The following is a 20,427-nucleotide window of genomic DNA, read 5'->3' on the forward strand; positions in this document are numbered from 1 at the left end:
GGGGGGGGGGCGGGGGCTGACAATTATTTAAGATCTTTACTAACAGGGGCTTGCAGTTTGTTGACTTTTTTGAAAAAAATCAAGTAAACTTTTATTACAAATTAAAAATGAAGTTCTTAAAAACCTCAACTTGAAACAATTTAAAAACCCTTAAAGGCGTATTGAGAAAAAACAGGCTTTAAAAAAAAAAAAAAATTTGTCATTACCCAAAAGAGACGTCTTTAAGTAAAAATAATAATAATAAAAAAACCCCATTCTGCATAGATAACGCAGATAGTTCTGTTTATCTGGTCAACGGGCAAAAAGTAAGCACTTTAAGGTCTTCAGCTCTAACTTTTTGTTCATTTTTTATTGCCGGAATTTCATATTCATTTCTTCTTGTTGGATGACTAAATGGACGATGGTAGAGAGGGTAAGGCGGCATTTACTCAGCCCGCCCCGCGCAGCCTGGGGAGCGGACGAATTCTCAGCTGCTTTTGTCTCTTTGCGATCTTGTGGTTTAGGGTTTTCTGGACTTCCGCGTAGGTAATTGAAGTTGCAGCGGTACCGAAGTTGAGGTGGCTCCTAACCATGGGTCTCATCTTGATTTTCCTTATCCTCTTCACTGCCTTCCTCTCTAGGCTGTCTTTGGCGAGGAGGGCCCCGGCAAAATCGTGGTCTATAACCCCAATACATATTCTATCTCACGGGTCTGTCTTGTTCTCCTGCACCCTTGTTGCCAGCACCCTCCATCACTTCTCCCTGCACAGGAAGCTTGGAATACTGTGGTCGACGCCCATAGGGTCTCCACATGTAGTAAGGTGGGAACCGTCGCCTGCGGCAGGTCTGGTGCTGTTGGACCTGGCTTTCGGGAGCACTCTCCGATCCCTCATTTGTTTTCCAACACTCACTAATCTGGTAATTCTGCTGGTAATTGCGTGGAGGACCCCTACGACGTGCATAACGCCTATAATGGTTATGGTCTGCTGCATATTTACTGGCTTGCACTGGAACTCCAGCAAGGCCTGTAACATTTGCTGCCTTAACGCACTTTCCTCCTTCAGCAACATCTAGCTCCACAGTCTATCTCCTACACTGCGAAGGTACTTCCTGGGGTTATTCTTCTTTATGGCAGTCTGATGTACAAATACATCTTCCTTGGTGTCATTCCTGTTGTTGAAACCACATCCGTTTCTCCCATTGAACCGTTTTACTCTTCCCCAAACTTGCCTTATGATTACCTTCTTGTCCCCATTGGCAGGCGCCGCCAATGTGAGGCCACCCCGGCTGCCGCTCCCTGCACCGCTGCCAGTAGTAACGGGCTTGGTGTCAGCAGCGCTGAGGGCGGGGGCCGGGGGGCACGGCGGGCAGCTACTGGGTCTCGGCATAGCTGCTCAGGGTTGTGGTGATGGTGACTGGGGCCGGCTGCGGCAGCTGTGGCTCCCCCAGTGTGTGATGGTAACTAGGCCGGCTGCAGCAGTGGGGCTGTTCATAGCTCTCTGGGGTCTGTTCTCCCCTGTTCTACTTCTTAAAAATTTGGCCAGTGAAAACCTCATGAATAGCTGCAGAATATTGTGTAATATAGTGCTAGAAGATGAGCCCCTCAGGCTGGAAGGCACTCAAAGCCCTGCCTCCTTAGAGTGGACCTTAATGATGTGAACGGAGTCAAGCTTTCCGGACCTTCATTTGCTGATGTGGCACAACTCAAAATGAGACGAAACAGTGGCAAACATCCATTAATAGTGGAATTTGGAATGTATGAAGTATGAATCTAGGAAAATTGGAAGTCATAGAAAATGAAATGGAACACATAAAGATTGATATCCTAGGCATTGCTGCACTGAAATGGACTGGTGTAGGCCATTCTGAACTGGAAGATCATATGTTCTACTATGCCAGGAATGACAAATTGAAGAGGAATGGTGTCACTTTCATTGTAAAAAATATTTCAAAATCTATCCTAAAGTACAATGCTCTCAGTGATGGCATAATGTCCATACACCTACAAGGAAGACCAGTTAACATGACTATTATTGAAATTTATGCAGGGACCAGTAATGCCAAAGGTGAAGAAATTGTAGATTTTTGAAAGGTCATCCAACAGAATGTGGAAATTATTGAACAATATCATCAACATCATACTCAAGTAAAACTTTGCTGAAGATAATTAAAAAATGGTTGTAGCAGTGTATCAACAGTGAACTGACAGAAATTCAAGCCGGATTCAGAAAAGGGCATGGAATGAGGGCTATCATTGCTGATGTCAGATGGATCTTGGCTGAAAGCAGAGAATACCATAAACCTGCTCACCTGTTTTTTATTGACTATGCAAAGGCATTCGACTGTGTGGATCATAACAAATTATGAATAACATTGTGAAGAATGGGAATTCCAGAACACTTAATTGTGCTCATGAGGAACCTGTACATAGAACAAGAGACAGTTGTTTGAGCAGAAAAAGGGGATACTGCCTTGTTTAAAATCAGGAAAGATATGTATCAGGTTTGTATCCTTTCACCACACTTATTCAATCTGTATGCTGAGCAAATAATCTGAGAAGCTGGACTATATGAAGAAGAATGTGACATCAGGTTATTAACAAACTGTGATATGCAGATGACAGAACCTTGTTTGACAAAAGTGAAGAGAACTTGAAGCATTTACTGATGAAGGTCAAAGACTATAGCCTTCAGTATGGATTACACCTCAACATAAAGAAACAAAAATCCTCACAACCGGACCAATGAGCAATAGCATAATAAATCTGAAGTTGTCAAGGATTTCATTTTACTTGAATCCACAATCAACACCCATGGAAGCAGCAGTCAAGAAATAAATGACGTATTGCATTGGTCAAATCTGTTGCAAAAGAACTCTTTTAAAGCGTTAAAAAGCAAAAAAGTCATTTTGTAGACTAAGGTGCCCCTTAACCATGGTATTTTCAATTGCCTCATATGCATGGGAAAGCTGAACAATGAATATGGAAGACGGAAGAAGAATTGATGCTTTTGAATTATGGTGTTGGTGAAGAATATTGAAATATACCATGGGCTGCCAGAAGAATGAACAAGTCTGTCTTGGAAGAAGTACAGCCAGAATGCTCCTTAGAAGTGAGAATGGCAAGACTTCATCCTACGTACTTTGTACATGTTATCAGGAGGGACCAGCCCCTGGAGAACATTATGCCTGGTAAAGTAGACAGCAAAAAAGAGGAAGACCCTCAAAGAAATGGGTTGACACGGTGGCTGTAACAATGGGCTCAAACATGGCAACAATTATGAAGTTGGCTCAGGACTGGGCAGCGTTTCATTCCTTTGTACACAGGGTTGTTATGAGATGGAACCGAATCGATGACACCTATTAACAAAAACAACATCCAGTCAATTTGGTGGGAGTTAAAAGACTATGGTGAGAAAGGCCATACAAAAGTGATCTGTCCAACCACATTTAATTTTGTTATGTTAATGAGAGAGTATTAGTGTAGGGTGTGTGTTGACTGAATCTCTTCTGAGATATAAAAGAGAAGATTAAGCAAGCAAAAGTGGAGAAAGATGCCACAGCACACAAAGATCACCAAGGAAGCAAGGAACAAGGGCCTTCCCCCAGAGTTGACAAAGACAGAAAGCCTTCCCCTAGAGCCGGTGCCCTGAAATCAGACGTCTAGCCTCCTAAACTGTTAAAAAATAAATTTGTTAAACCCACCCACTTGTGATATTTCTGTTATAGCAGCACTGGAGAACTTAGAATTTGGTACCCAGAGTAGGGTGCTGCCAAATACCTAAAATGTGGGTAATGGATAGAGGCTGGAAGAGTTTTAATGGGCCTAATAGTAAAAACCTAGATTACCTGTACTAGACTGTTGGTAGAATTATGGATGTCAAATGAAATTCTGGTGAGGATTCAGAAGGAAGTGAGGAGAGCCATAGAGAAAGTCTCTGTTACCTTAAAGAATACAAATGGCACTGTCAATAGAATGTTGCTAGATATGTGGTCATTAAATGTGCTTCTGACTGAAGAAAGCAGAGGCAGGAGGAAAGGAAACTGCCTCTTGAAATTCTACAGGCAGGAAACAAGCCAAAGGAGTTACATCTGTTGTCCTCCAAGAAAAGAAAATAGCCATCCCTAGAGAAGTTTCTAGATGGGCAGAACTGTTCAAAGGAGTATGGAAAGCAGGGCTGAGTCTGTTTCAAAGGGTGGAACCACAGTCACCGAGATCTCAAAGGGGGAGCTACAGCCCCGAGTCACTTGGGCTTTACTCATAGGACCCACGTCTCCACACATTGGAAACATTGGTTTACTCTTAAATCGTTCTCAACTTGTTAAAAGGAAAACATGGCAGCTTCGAATGAGCGTCCCACACAACTCTAGGGTTTTACCTTAAATGCTAAGTTAAAATAGGACGTTATTATTGGTACTTTCACTTTTTAGTTGTGGAGGAGTACAGTCTGAGATTACCGAAGAAGGCGATTCTGGCAGAGTTTGAACCCCCAAGGTTTCCCCTAAGAGTTGAGTACTTCCACGTCACGCCAGGACTTCTCTTCAAGGAGCCGGCCTGGGAGGAAGCGTACCGAAGCCCCGCCCCGCTCCGCAGGCCTGCTGTGGCCCGGCGGCTCTCCACGACCCGCCCCTGCTGATTGAGCGCGCTCAAGCCCCGCCTCCACGCTTTGCTGTTCTTCCCGCCGCGCACCTGCGCGCTTTACTGAAGACGCTGAAGCGGGCCGCACCGAGCCGAAGTCGTGGAGGAGAGAGTGAGTTTCCTCTTCCTCTTCTAAACGTGCGCTTTTCGGTCCCCGTCCTTCGCATCTGGCCAGGGCTTACCCCGAAAGTTCAAGTTCTCAGACTCGCGCTTCCCACCCTGTGAAATCCCCGCGCGGCCAGAGTCAGATGTTCCGATTCGGGTTAACTCCGCCGCCGGCCAGGGATCCGCGTCAGTTTCTGTGTCAAATCGCGCTGAGGAGGAGCCCCGCCCCGGCCTTCCAGCCCTCGTGGGGTGCACACGCCGCCTGCCCGTGGCTTTCCTGCTTAAAGCCCTTCCCTGGGCCCCGCCCGCCTGCGCCGCGTCAAGTCCTCACCGGGGTCTGGCGACATTCCAGTCCCTTCCGGGCCGTCCATCCCCACCCTGTTCCTGGGACTCTGAGACCCCCACCTCTCTCCTGAGACGCCCGACCTCGCGTCTTCTTATATGTAAAGAAAAGCAGTGACTTGTCTCAGTCAATTCTGCTTCACCCTTGTCGCTTTACAGGCCTGAGGTGGCGTGGGGAGTGAAACGGGGAAAGACGTTAATGACCCTACACTTGGTGCCTTCGAAAAGAAACATTTAAAGCATATATTTTTTAATGGATTTACTTTTGCCTTAATAATTCATTTTCCTATGTCAGGTTTATTAAATAAATGTTCTTTAATTGAATTTCACCTTTTCTGTAAATAACCGTGTCAAAAGAAACAATAATAAAATTAATCTATTTATATGAGGTTTATTCGGGCAGATTGGCGAATGAGTAGCACCAAACCTAAAGTGGAAAGATACTTTGCCAAGTATAAGCAGTAACTGGCTTTTGACTAACTCGGTAGCAAAAAAAGCTTATTTCTGATTGGATTTTACAGTTTCAGTACTGTCAGGATCTTATTGGTAAAGGAGGGTGACTTGATTTACAGCAAAGCTAGGCATAACAAGAGGGTTTATTAGGCGTAAGTTGGGGCGGGGGAGTCTTGTAGAGAAGTTGCCCACACTAACTACTGATGCCATTTTGTCAACCACAGGAATCCATTTTGATTTCATTTAATAATTACTACCATCTGAAATGATCCTTACGGCATCCTGTGATGAGTGCATGCTATTCTTTCCTAAATATATTCTTAATTTTTTTTTTTTTTTAACATTGACTGCTCCAGACTTCACTAAATTTCTTTAAAAATTTCCAAATCGTTTTCTCTTTTAAATTGACTATGTCTGGAAACCCTGGTGGCGTACGGCTTAAGTGCTACAGCTGCTAACCAAGGGGTCGTCAGTTGGAATCTGCCAGGCCCTCCTTGGAAACTCTATGGGGCAGTTGTACTCTGTCTTATAGGGTCGCTATGAGTCGGAATCAACTCGACAGCACTGGGGTTTATGTCTGGTTTAAATTATGAGACCTGAATGCTTTCTACTCTTTGTCATATACTGGAAACATTGTCTGGTACCTAGTAAATAATGTTAGACTATTTCAATATCCACTTTGCAGAGATGTCAATGATCTTTTATATTATCAGACAAAACCTAGCTTAAGCTGTCAATCAACCAGTTAATTCAACTTTCTTCCCTCAAGTGATGTGTTAAAATAGTGAGCTGTGAGCTACAGGTAGATGTTTCCCTGAAGTCCCTCTTGACCTCTCTGGGCAAATGTTCAAGACTGGGATGGATTGACTTGGAACCTTGTTCTAATGGAGCTCATCTATTCATGATGAAGAAATTTTTTAATCCTGATAAAAATATACATAAGAAAAAACATTTGCCAGTACAATTTATGCATATATAATTCAGTGACATAGATTACCATCTTCATGTTGTACAAACATTATCACTATCCTTTTCTGACTTATTTCACCACCAATTAACATAAATTCTTGTTAGAACAAGGCCAGGGACCGACTACAAAATGGGCCATCAGTTGCTCATATGCAAGTTCAAGTTGAGCTGAATAAAATTTAAACAAATCCATGAGAGCCAAAATATGACCTTCAGTATATCCCAATGTCAAGGATTAAATTATGCCCATCAAAAAATGTGTGTATCAATTTGGCTGGGCCGTGATTCCCATTATTGTGTGATTTTCCCATATGTTGTAAATCCTGCCTCTATCACGTTAATAAGGGAGGGCGGGCTATAGTTGTATTAGTGAGGCAGTATTTAGTCTACAAGACTGAATTGTGTCTTGAGGCAATCTCTTGAGATATAAAAGAAAGAAGCGAGCAGAGAGACAGGGGGACCTCATACCACCAAGAAAGCAGTTCCGGGAGCAGCGTACATTCTTTGGACCTGAGGTCCCTGGGCAGAGAAGCTCATAGTCTGGGGGAAGATTGATGAGAAGGCTGACAGAGAAAGCCTTCCCTTGGAGCCGACACCCTGAATTTGGACTTTTAGCCTACTTTACCGTGAAAAAACAAATTTCTCCTTGTTAAAGCCATCCACACGTGGTATTTCTGTTATAGCAGCACTGGATGACTAAAACACCCACGTAAACCTGGAGACCATGTCAAGAACAGATTTGATGCATTGAAAACTAATGACTGAAGACAGGAAAGAAAGAAAACATAAAAATGGATGTCAGAAGTGACTCTAAAACTTGCTCTTGAATGTCGACTAGCTAAAGCAAATGGAAGAAATAAAGTAAAACAGCTGAACAGAAGATTTCAAAGGGTAGCTGCAAAAGACAAAATAAAGTCTTAAGATGAAATATGCAAAGACCTGGGGTTAGAAAACCAAAAGGGAAGAACACACTCAGCATTCCTCAAGCTGAAAGGAATGAAGAAAAATTTCAAGCTTCAAGTTGCAATATTGAAGGATTCTACCGGGAAAATATTAAACAACTCATGAAGCATTACAAGAAGATTGAAGGAATACGCAGAGTCACTGTACCAAAAAAGAACTGGTCAACATTCAACCATTTCAGGAGGTAGCATGTGACCAGGAACTGACGGTACTGAAGGAAGAAGTCCAAGCTGCACTGAAGGCATTGGCAAAAAACAAGGCTCTAGGAATTGATGGAATACCAATCAAGATGTTTTGACAAGCCTCATATGCATACGAAAGTTAGATGATGAATAAGGAAGACTGAAGTAGAATTGATGCCTTTGAGTTACGGTGTTCACGAAGAATATTGAATATACCATGGACTGCGAAAACAGTGAACAAATCTGTCTTGGAAGAAGTACAACCAGAAAGCTCCTTAGAAACAAGGATGGACTACATCTCACACACTTTGGACATGTTTTCAGGGGGACCAGTCCCTGGAGAAGGACATCAAGTTTGGTAAAGCAGAGGGCCTACAAAAAAGAGGAAGGCACTCAACAAGGTGGATTGTCACAGTGACTGCAATAATGGGCTCAAGCGTAGCAGTGATTACGGATGGCACAGGACCGGGCAGTTTTTTGCTCTGTTGTACATAGGGTCACTATGAGTCGGAACTGACTCGACGGCACCTAACAACAACAACATGGGCAAAATATTGAACAATGTAGGAAGCATCAAAAGCAGATGGCAGGAGTACACAGTCACTGTACCAAAAAGAAATGCTTGAAGTTCAGCCATTTCAGGAGGTAGCATATGAATCAAGAAATGATGGTATTGAAGGAAGAAGTCCAACCTGCACTGAAGGCATTGGTGAAAAAGAAGGCTCCAGGAATTGACAGGATACAATTGAGATGTTTCAACAAACAGATGCAACGCTGAGGTACTCACTCTTCTATGCCAAGAAATTTAGAAGACAGTTACCTGGCCAACTGACTGGAAGAGAATCCACATTTGTCCCCATTCCAGAGAAAGGTGATCTAACAAATTATTGAAAAGTGTCATTAATATCACTCGCAAGTAAAATTTTGCTGAAGATAACTCGAAAATGGTTGCAGCAGTACACCGACAGGTAACTGTCAGGAATTCAAGCCAGAATCAAAAGAGGATGTGGAACAAGGGTTATCATTGCTAATGTCACATAGATCTTAGCTGAAAGCAAAGAAAACCAGAAAGGTGTTTACCTTTTTTTATTGACTATGCAAAGGCATTTGACTGTGTGGGAATTCAGAACACTTAATTGTGCTTATTCAGAACCTGCACTTAGACCAAAACACAGCCATTCAAACAGAACAAGGGAATACTGCTAGTTTCAAATCAAGAAAGGTACGCATCAGGGTTATATCCTTTCACCATACTTATTCGGTCTGTATGCTGAGCAAACAATCCAAGAGGCTGGACTGTACGAAGAAGAACCCAGCATCAGGACTGGAGGAAGACTCATTAACAACCTGCAATATGCAGATAACAGTCTTGCTTGCTGAAAGCAAAGAAGACTTGAAGCACTTACTGATGAAGATCAAAGACTATAGCCTTCAGTATGGATTACACCTCAGCATAAACAACAACAAAAAAACCTATTGCCGTTGAGACAGTTATGACTCATAGCAACCATATAGTCAGAGTAGAACTGCCCCATAGGGTTTTCAAGGAACCACTGGTGGATTTGAACTGCCAGCCTTTTGGTTAGCAGCTGAGCTCTTAACCACTGTACCTCCAGGGCTCAATAAACAACATCACGATAAAGGGAGAAAAGACTGAAGTTGTTAAGGGTTTCATTTTTCTTGGATTCACAGTCAATGCTCATGTAAGCAGCTGTCATGAAATCAAATGAAGTACTGGATTGGGCAAATCTGCTGCAAGAGACGTCTTAAGATGTTGAAAAGCAAAGATGTCTCTTTGAGGACTAAGGTGCACCTCACCAAGCCATGATATTTTCAGTTGCCTCATACGCATGCGAAAACTGGACAATGAATGAGGAAGACCAAAGAAGAACTGATGCCTTTGAATTATGTGTTGGCAAAGAACATTGAATATACCATGGACTGCTAGAAGAAAGAACAAGTCTGTCTTGGAAGAAGTACAGAGTGTTCCTTAGAAGGGAGGATGGTGAGACTTTGTCTCATGTCATTTGGATGTGTAATCAGGAGGGACCAATCCCTGGAGAAAGACATCAACCTTCATAAGGTAGAAGGTTAGCAAAAAAGAGGAAGACCCTTGACCAGATGGATTAACACAGTGGTTGCAAACAGTGGGTTCAAACGTAGCAAGGACTGTGACGATGGCAAAAGAGCAGTGTTTTGTTCTGTTGTACATACAGTCACTGTGAGTGAGAACCAAGTCTGTGGCACGTAACAACAACATAAACTCAGTGCCTTCTAAACAGGAAGTTCATTTGTCCCTCTCTCTCCCATCCCATCCCTAGTAACCACTAATTTGCTTTGGTTCTATATAGTTGCCTGTTTCATATAAGTGAATCACATGGTATTTGTCCTATTTGGACTGACTTATTTAACTCAGCATGGTGTTTTCAGGGTTCATCTACATTGTGGCATGCATCAGGACTTGGTTTCTGTATGTTGCTGTGTAATATTCCACTGTCTGTATATACCACATTTTCTTATTAACTCATCTGTTAATGGGAATTTAGTTTCGACCTTTTGACTATTGGGAAAAGTACTGCCGTCAACATTGGTGTACAGGTTTCTGTTTGTATTCCTACGAGGCACATTCAAAGTGATGCGACCAGCCTCTATCTTTGAGTGGGACACTGCCATCTTTGAACATAGCGCCACCGTCTTTGAGCAGAACAGTGCTGCTTCTGACTGCTCAAAATCTGAGGGCAAGAAATTTGGTCACCGTGCAGTGCATATCTTGCCCTTGTTCTCTAAGAGAGAGACTAAGTTTCTAGTAGGGCTTTGAATCCTAATTTTTCCTGTTCCAGCTATCTTTCTGGTTCACTGTAACTTTAAAACTTCAGATCTGTTCTGGTGATGCTTCCTTGGCCATGAGTGAAACCGGCAAAACCAGTTCAAAGCCCTGGGATCAGCACAAAGCTGGCTCCTATGAGATGGAGGTCAGAGGTACCTCTTCACCATTTCTGTCATCAAGTGTTTCTCCTGTGGCACTCTGCATCTCACTGGGCTCGATTATTCCTGGAATGGCCACACGGAACTCAGAGACCATACTCAAAGTTATGTGGTTTATTAGGGTTGTAACAGGCTACAACTCGGAATCAGGATCAACTTGGAAGTAACCAGAACAACTCAGGATTAGGATCACGAAGCATGTAGCTGCGGTTTGGAAGGCTCCCCTGAAGTGGAGAGCAAGCACATCCCTCCCTTCTTTAGTGTAGGAAAGCTTACATCCAGGACAGCTCTCTCAGCTGCTCTTGGCTGTGAAAGCAGGCTCTTCCTAGCCATACAAGCATGCAGGTCCTTCTTGGCTATGCACTCCCCAGCTCAGCCGTGCAGGCCTGTGTGACTTCAACTTTCCTGCCGAAAGCCTCTCTGTGCTAACTGATCCAACTCATGGCCAGTGTAGCAGCCCACTGAGCTCTCTTGGCTACTTTCCCAGCAGCAGCTTTCTGTCTTCAGTACTGTCTCTCTGCCACCTGTGCCCCCTTCCGGGCCACTTGCTGCTGTCTCCCAACCACCAGGCCCATTTCTCTCTCCCTCTCTCCTCTCCCTCTTTCCCTGTCCCTTCCACCTCCCTCTCTCTTCCCCTCTCCCTCTCTGTCCCCCTCTTTCCCTCTCTCCCTCTTCCCCTCTCTCCCTCTCTCCCCCTCCCCTCTCTCCCGCTTTCCCCTCTCTCTCCCCCCCTCCTCTCTCCCTCTCTCTTCCCCTCTCCCTGTCTCCCCCCTCTCCCTCTCTCCCCCTCTCTCCTTTCTCCCTCTCCCTCCCAGTCTCTGCCTCTCCCCCTCTCCTCCCCCTCCCCCTCTCCCTCTCCCTCCCCCTCCCCCTCCCACTTCACCCCGTCTCCCCCTCTCCCCCCTCCCCTCCCCTCTCCCCCCCAAACCTAAGTGGGGTTGGCTGCTTACATAAACAAATTCCTTGTCAATTGCAAGGTGTGGCCTTCCCAGCAGGGACATCAACCAACCCATCCCCTCAGTCCCATTGGGTGGATTTTCAGGCCACTGTTTGAATAGCAAATCCTGCATGGTGTGTAAAATAGACCAGTTGCAGAGCAAACTGCGACCCAATCATTTTTGGCAGAATTACAAACCCAAGGCCAGGAAGGCCATATATAAGGGAAACCCATTGCATAGCAGACCTCCTTTAGTTTCTTCTAATAATGTTTTATAGTTTCTAATAGTGTTTTATTGTTTCCTGTGTGTAATCTTTCACCTTGGTTAAATTTATTCCTAGGTGCTTTATTTTTGGAATTGTTTCCTTAATTTCCTTTTCAATTTGCTCATTGCTGATGTATGGAAAACTGACTGAATTTTTGTATGTTGACTTATTCCCTGCTGAATTCATTTATATATAAGCTGTAATAGTTTTCTTGTGGAATCTTTGGAATATTCTATATATAAGATCGTGTCATCTGTGAAAAGGGATAGTTTTCCCTCCTCCTCGATTTGGATCTCTTTGTTTTTTTCCAGCCTAATTGCCCTGTCTAGGACTTTTCAATACAATGGTGAATAGGAGTGGTGAGAGTGGTATCCTCGCCTTGTTCCTGATCTTAATGGGAATGCTCTCAGCCCTTCTTCATTAAGTATAATATTAGCTGTGGGTTTTTCATGAATGACTGAGATCACATTGAAGAAACTTCTTCAGAGCTTACTACCTAAGTTGAACTCTCATTCAATCAACAGCATGTTGCACAGCTGTTCACTCCCTGTTTTTTTTTTTAGCTTTTTTTTTTTAAATAATTTTTCTTGTGCTTTAAGTGAAAGTTTACAAATCAAGTCAGTCTCTCACACAAAAACCCATATACACCTTGCTACACACTCCCAATTACTCTCCGCCTAATGAGACACCCTGCTCTCTCCCTCTACTCTCTCTTTTCATGTCCTTTTCGGCAGCTTCTAACCCCCTCCACCCTCTCATCTCCCCTCTAGGCAGGAGATGCCAACATAGTCTCAAGTGTCCACCTGATCCAAGAAGCTCACTCCCCACTAGCATCCCTCTCCAACCCATTGTCCAGTCCAATCCATGTCTGAAGAGCTGGCTTCCGGAATGGTTCCTGTCCTGGGGCAACAGAAGGCCTGGGGGCCGTAACCACCACGGTCCTTCCAGTCTCAGTCAGACTATTAAGTCTGGTCTTATGAGAATTTGGGGTCTGCTGCTCTCCTGCGCCTTCAGGGGTTCTCTGTTGTGTTCCCTGTCAGGGCAGCCATGGGTTGTAGCTAGGCACCATCTAGTTCTCCTGGTCTCAGGATGATGTAGTCGCAGGTTCATGTGGCTCTTTCTGTCTCTTGGGCTCGTGATCGCCTTGTGTCCTTGGTGTTCTTCATTCTCCTTTGATCCAGGTGGGTTGAGACCAGTTGATGCATCTTAGATGGCTGCTTGCTAGCGTTTAAGACCCCAGACGCCACTCTTCAAAGTGGGATGCAGAATGTTTTCTTAATAGATCTTATTATGCCAATTGACTTAGATGTCCCCTGAAACCGTGGTCCCCAGACCCCTGCCCCTGCTACGCTGGCCTTCAAAGCTTTCAGTTTATTCAGGAAACTTCTTTGCTTTTGGTTTAGTCCAATTGTGCTGACCTCCCCTGTACTGTGTGCTGTCTTTCCCTTCACCTAAAGTAGTTCTTATCTACTATCTAATTAGTGAATACCCCTCTCCTACCCTCCCTCCCTCCCTCTCGTAACCACAAAAGAATGTGTTCTTCTCAATTTAAACTATTTCTCAAGTTCTTATAATAGTGGTCTTATACAATATTTGTCCTTTTGCAACTAATTTCACTCAGCATAATGCCTTCCAGGTTCCTCCATGTTATGAAATGTTTCACAGATTCCTCACTGTTCTTTATCGATGCGTAGTATTCCATTGTGTGAATATACCGTAACTTATTTATCCATTCATCCGTTGATGGGCACCTTGGTGGCTTCCATCTTTTTGCTATTATAAACAGTGCTGCAATAAACATGGGTGTGCATATATCTGTTTGTGTAAAGGCTCTTATTTCTCTAGGATATATTCCAAGGAGTGGGATTGCTGGATCGTATGGTAGTTCTATTTCTAGCTTTTTAAGGAAGAGCCAAATCGATTTCCAAAGTGGTTGTACCATTTGACATTTCCACCAGCAATGTAGTAGTGTTCCAATCTCTTTATTATTTTGTGTTTTTTGGATTAATGCCAGCCTTGTTGGAGTGAGATGAAATCTCATTGTAGTTTTGATCTGTATTTCTCTAATGGCTAATGATCGTGAACATTTCCTAATATATCTGTTAGCTACCTGAATGTCTTCTTTAGTGAAGTGTCTATTCATATCTTTTGCCCATTTTTTAATTGGGTTGTCTTTTTGCAGTTGAGTTTTTGCAGTATCATGTAGATTTTAGAGATCAGGCACTGATCAGAAATGTCATAGCTAAAAACTTTTTCCCAGTCTGTACGTAGTCTTTTTACTCTTTTGGCGAAGTCTTTGGATGAGCATAGGTGTTTGATTTTTAGGAGCTCCCACTTATCTAGTTTTTCTTCTGCGTTCTTTATAATGTTTTCTATACCGTTTATGCCATGTGTTAGGGCTCCTAACGTTGTCCCTATTTTTTCTTCCATGATCTTTATCGTTTTAGATTTTATATTTAGGTCTTTGATCCATTTTGAGTTCGTTTTTGTACGTGGAGTGAGGTATGGGTCTTGTTTCATTTTTTTGCAGATGGATATCGAGTTATGCCAGCACCATTTGTTAAAAAGACTGTCTTTTCCCCAATTAACTGACAGTGGGCCTTTGTCAAATATCAGCTGCTCATATGTGGATGGATTTATGTCTGGATTCTCAATTCTGTCCCATTGGACCATGTATCTGTTGTTGTACCAGTACCAGGCTGTTTTGACTACTGTGGCAGTATAATAGGTTCTAAGATCAGTTAAAGTAAGGCCTCCTACTTTGTTCTTCTTTTTCAGTAATGCCTTATTTATCTGAGGCCTCTTTCCCTTCCATATGAAATTGGTGATTTGTTTCTCCATCTCATTAAAAAATGTCGTTGGGATTTGGATCAGAATTGCATTAAATGTACACTTCGCTTTTGGTAGAATAGACATTTTTACAATGTTAAGTCTTCCTATCCATGAGCAAGGTATGTTCTTCCACTTATGTAAGTCTCTTTTGGTTTCTTGCAGAAGCATACTGTAGTTTTCTTTGTATAAGTCTTTTACATCTCTGGTAGGATTTATTCTTAAGTATTTTATCTTCTTGGGGGCTACTGTAAATGGCATTGATTTGGTGATTTCCTCTTTGATGTTCTTTTTGTTGGTGTAGAGGAATCCAACTAATTTTTGTATGTTTATCTTGAATCCCGATAGTCTGCTGAACTCTTCTACTAGTTTCAGTAGTTTTCTGGAGGATTCCTTAGGGTTTTCTGTGTATAAGATCATGTCATCTGCAAATAGAGATACTTTGACTTCTTCCTTGCCAATCTGGATGCCCTTTATATCTTTATCTAGCCTAATTGCTCTGGCTAGGATTTCCAGCACAATGTTGAATAAGAGTGGTGATAAAGGGCATCCTTGTCTGGTTCCTGATCTCAATGGAAATGTTTTCAGGCTCTCTCCATTTAGGGTGATGTTGGCTGTTGGCTTTGTATAAATGCCCTTTATTACGTTGAGAAATTTTCCTTCTATTCTATTTTGGTGAGAGTTTTTATCATGAGTGGGTGTTGAACTTTGTCAAATGCCTTTTCTGCATCAATTGATAAAATCATGTGATTCTTATCTTTTGTTTTATTTATGTGGTAGATTACATTAATTGTTTTTCTAATGTTGAACCATCCCTGCATACCTGGTATGAATCCCACTTGGTCATGGTGAATTATTTTTTTGATATGTTGTTGAATTCTATTGGCTAGAATTTTGTTGAGGATTTTTGCATCTACATTCATGAGGGATATACTCAACCCGGTGCCCTCGAGTCGATTCCGACTCATAGCAACCCTATAGGATGGAGTAGAGCTGCCCCATAGAGTTTCCAAGGAGCGCCTGGCGGATTTGAACTGCTGACCCTTTGGTTAGCACCCGTAGCACTTAACCACTAGACCACCAGGGTTTCCGTGAGGGATATAGGTCTGTAATTTTCTTTTCTTGTGGTGTCTTTACCTGGTTTTGGTATCAGGGATATGGTGGCTTCATAGAATGAATTTGGTAGTATTCCATCCTTTTCTATGCTCTGAAATACCTTTAGCAGTAGTGGCATTAACTCTTCTCTGAAAGTTTGGTAGAACTCTGCAGTGAAGCCCTCCGGACCAGGACTTTTTTTTGTTGGGAGTTTTTTGATTACCTTTTCAATCTCTTCTTCTGCTATGGGTCTATTTAGTTGTTCTACCTCTGCTTGTGTTATTTTAGGTAGGTAGTGTGTTTCTAGGAATTCATCCATTTCTTCTAGGTTTTCAAATTTGTTTGAGTATAGTTTTTCATAGTAATCTGATATGATTCTTTTAATTTCAGTCGGATCTGTTGTAGTATCACCCATCTCATTTCTTATTCGGGTTATTTACTTCCTCTCCTGCTTTTCTTTTGTCAGTTTGGCCAATGGGGTATAAAATTTGTTGAGTTTTTCAAAAACCAGCTTTTGGTCTTGTTAATTCTTAATTGTTTTTCTGTTTTCTATTTCATTTAGTTCAGCTCTAATTTTTATTATTTGTTTTCTTCTGGTGCCTGTGGGTTTCTTTTGTTGCTCTCTTTCTATTTGTTCAAGTTGTAGGGATAGTTCTTTGATTTTGGCCCTTTCTTCTTTTTGGATGTGTGCATTTATTGATAAAAATAGGCCTCTGAGCACCGCTTTTGCTGTGTCCCAAAGGTTCTGATAGGAAGTGTTTTCATTCTCATTGGATTCTATGAATTTCTTTATTCCATCCTTAATGTCTTCTATAATCCAGTCTTTTTTTGAGCAGGGTATTGTTCAGTTTCCAAGTGTTTGATTTCTTTTTCCTGCTTTTCCTGTTATTGATTTCCACTTTATGGCCTTATGGTCAGAGAAAATGCTTTGTAATATTTCAGTGTTTTGGATTCTGCTAACGCTTGATTTATGACCTAACATGTGGTCTATTCTAGAGAATGTTCCATGTGTACTAGAAAAGAAAGTATGGTTGGTTGCTGTTGGGTGGAGTGCTCTGTATATGTCTGTGAGGTCAAGTTGGTGGATTGTGGCATTTAGATCTTCCGTGTCTTTATTGAGCTTCTTTCTGGACATCCTGTCCTTCACAGAAAGTGGTCTGTTAAAGTCTCCTACTATTATTGTGGAGCTGTCTATCTCACTTTTCAATGCCGATAGAGTTTGTTTTATGTATCTTGCAGCCCTGTCATTGGGTGCATAAATATTTAATATGGTTATATCTCCTTGGTGTATTGTTCTTTTAATCATTATATAGTGTCCTTCCTTATCCTTTCTAATGGATTTAACTTTAAAGTCTATTTTGTCAGAAATTAATATTGCCACCCCTGCTCTTTTTTGATTGTTGTTTGCTTGATATATTTTTTTCCATCCTTTGAGTTTTAGTTTGTTTGTGTCTCTAAGTCTAAGGTATGTCTCTTGTAGGCAGCATATAGAGGGATCTTGTTTTTTAATCCATTCTGCCACTCTCTGTCTCTTTATTGGTGCATTTAGTCCATTTACATTCAGGGTAGTTATGGATAGGTATGAATTTAGTGCTATCATTTTGATGTCTTTTTTTGTGTGTTGACAGCTTCTTTTTCCCACTTGATTTTATGTGCTGAGTAGATTTTCGTTATATATTGTCCTTTCCTCATATTTGTTGTTGTTGATTTTGTTTCTGCTGAGTCTGTATTTTTCCCTTGTATTTTATTTTGGTGAGTAGGATAGTTTGTCCCCTTTGTGGTTACCTTATTATTTACCCTTTTTTTCTAAATTTAAAACTAACTTTTATTTCTTTGTATGGCCGTATCTTCCTCTCCATATGGAAACTGTATGATTACATTTCTTAGTCCGTCTTTATTATTTTAATGTTGTCTTCTTTTATATAATAACATTGCCGTTACCCTGTGTTGGGCTTTTTTTTTAAATCTTGCTTTTTTTTTTTTTTTTTGGATTTCCCTGTCTGGGCTGACTTCTGGTTGCTCTGCCCAGTGTTCTGTCTTGGGTTGATACCTGATGTTATTGATTTTCTAACCAACGAACTCCCTTTAGTATTTCTTGTAGTTTTGGTTTGGTTTTAATGAATTCCCTCAACTTGTGTTTATCTGGAAATGTCTCAATTTCACCTTCATATTTAGGAGATAGTTTTGATGTATATACAATTCTTGGCAAGGAGTTTTTTTTCCTTCAATTTTTTAAATATGTCATCCCATTGCCTTCTTGCCTGCATGGTTTCTGCTGAGTAGTCTGAGCTTATTCTTATTGGGTCTCCCTTGTAGGTGACTTTTCTTTTATCCCTAGCTGCTCTTACAATTGTCTCCTTATTTTTGCTTTTGGCAAGCTTGATTATGATATGTCTTTCTGACTTTCTTTTAAGATCTACCTTATGTGGAGTTCAATGAGCATCTTGGATAGATATCTTCTTCTCTTTCACAATATCAGGAAAGTTTTCTGCCAACAAATCCTCAACAATTTTCTCTGTATTTTCTGTTATCCCTCCCTGTTCTGGTACTCCAATCACTCGTAGGTTATTTCTCTTGATAGAGTCCCACATGATTCTTAAGGTTTCTTCATTTTTTAAAATTCTTTTATCTGATTTTACTTCAAATATATTAGTGCCAAGGGATTTATTTTCGAGTTCAGAAATTCTAGCTTCTACTTGCTCAGTTCTGCTCCTCTGACATTCTATTGAGTTATGTAATTCTGTAAGTTTATTGTTAATCTTCTGAATTTCTGATTGCTGTCTGTCTATGGATTTTTCCAGCTTATTAAGCTTTTCGTTATGTTCCTGAATAATCTTTCTGAGTTCTTTGGTTGCTTTATCTGTGTGTTTCTTGGCTTGTTCTGCGTATTGGCTCATTTCCTTCCTGATGTCTTGAAGTGTTCTGTATATTAAACTTTTGTATTCTGCATCTGGTAATTCCAGGAATGCACTTTCATCTAAAAGATCCCTGGATTCTTTGTTTTGAGAGCCTGTTGAGGTGATCATGTCCTGTTTCTTTACGTGACTTGATATTGACTGTTTTCTCCGAGCCATCTATAAGTTATTGTATTAATTTATGCTTGCTTACTGTGTCGTAGCTGCATGCTTTGTTTTGTTTTGGCATACCCCTATGGGTTGCTTGAGTGAGCTAGCTTGATTATTTTTGCCTTTGTAGCTCTGGTGTCCTGTCCCCAGCTGGCTAGAGCTGTTATCAGGTATATCAGTCTAGGAGTGCCTTCAGTTTTCTTGTATGAATTCAGCTCAGGTTTCCAGGTAGCTGATATCAAGTGTGTGGTACAGGCTCTGTCTTACAGCCTTAGAGGAGCAGGGGTGATTGGCGTATATACCCGTATCTCATTGCAGCAGGGGGTCATGCTCTGAACAAGGCAGGGGGCTGAGAACCGACCCCCAAGTGTCTTTGAGGAAAACGCGTCTCTGTTCCCTAGAGCGTGCTGGTGGGTGGGCTCTGCAGAGAGACCATGAGCACCCAAAGATTTTGTTGTAAGGACTGGGAGGTACCAGTTATCCCTGGGCCCCTGTTGCAGGTGGCTGGGTGACCCAAGTGGAGCTGCCAGTCCTTAGGTCCCTGTTGTAGGCAGGTGAGGACCTTGTTTAACAGGCAAATCAACGTCAAACATCAAACACGCACCTCTCCACCGTACTGCTGAAATGGTTGGAGTTTGCCAACAAGGGCTTGTTCTCCTGAAATAGGCCCACACAGGTCCATGCAGAAGGGAAAGGTGCTCAAGGTCCACGGACGGTTTATGCCTGGACAGGAGCCGCTTCTGTCCTGAGCTCCCCCAGTTAATGGAGCAGCAAATTATCTTTTCCCCCCAGTTGCAAATTTTTTCCTTCCCCAAGGCGGGGAGGACGGCTCCAGGTGCTCACCAGGGTCTATCTCAGGCCTGGGGATTCAGCCGCTGAAGCTGGCTTGGGGGTGGGAGGGCGTGGTAAAATATATGCAAGCGCTTAGCTTTTGCCGAGAGCACCCTTCTGCTCAGGTTCCGGAGGTGTGAGTGGGCTGTGTGGCTGCTGCTTCTCCCTGAGGAAACTGTGGCTGAAGGCTAGGACCAGCCCACTGCCACCACTGCCGCCGCCACTGCTGGAATGGTGCCTGAGGGCTCCCCACAATTCAGGTCCGGCAACTCCTCTCTGCTTTTGAACGGTCTCTTCCTTCCCCTGCCCCTCAGTTCTTTGTCTAAGCTTGCCTTTGATGCTCAGGGCTCCCAGCTTGTCACAAGTATACTTGTCTCACTTGTTTTTGGGGGGTCTTTGTTGTAAAGAGCTCTGGACGGAAGCATCTGTCTATTCTGCCATCTTAGCTTCGCCTCAGTTCACTCCCTCTTTATGGAAACTTTTTTTCTTGGCTTTTAGGACATCACAATATTCTTTAAATATCCTTCTCTTGCTGTGTATTTGTTTCACTTTTCTTCCTTATCACTGCTCAGTTAACACCCAGGGCGCAGTCCTTGAACATTTTCTCTGTCTACACCCACAGCCTTTCATCTCACCCCACAGCTTTAAACACCTTTGCATCTCCTAGTTCCTCCTCTCCAGCCCAGACTTCTCCCCTGACTCATGTGACCATGTGACTCTTGGAAATCTCTTCTGGGGCCTCTACCAGGCATCCCTACCTTAAAATGTGCAAAAGTGACCCCCTGGCTTT

General features: G+C 42.4%; 1 pseudogene; it reads right to left on the minus strand.

Moving 5' to 3' along the window:
• Nucleotides 1-348: 348 nt before the first annotated feature.
• Nucleotides 349-5,091, minus strand: LOC126086213 (Y-box-binding protein 1-like; annotated as a pseudogene).
• Between the last annotated feature and the right edge of the window lie 15,336 nt (nucleotides 5,092-20,427).

Source organism: Elephas maximus, chromosome 11, assembly GCF_024166365.1.
Source record: "Elephas maximus indicus isolate mEleMax1 chromosome 11, mEleMax1 primary haplotype, whole genome shotgun sequence".
Lineage (NCBI taxonomy): Eukaryota > Metazoa > Chordata > Mammalia > Proboscidea > Elephantidae > Elephas > Elephas maximus.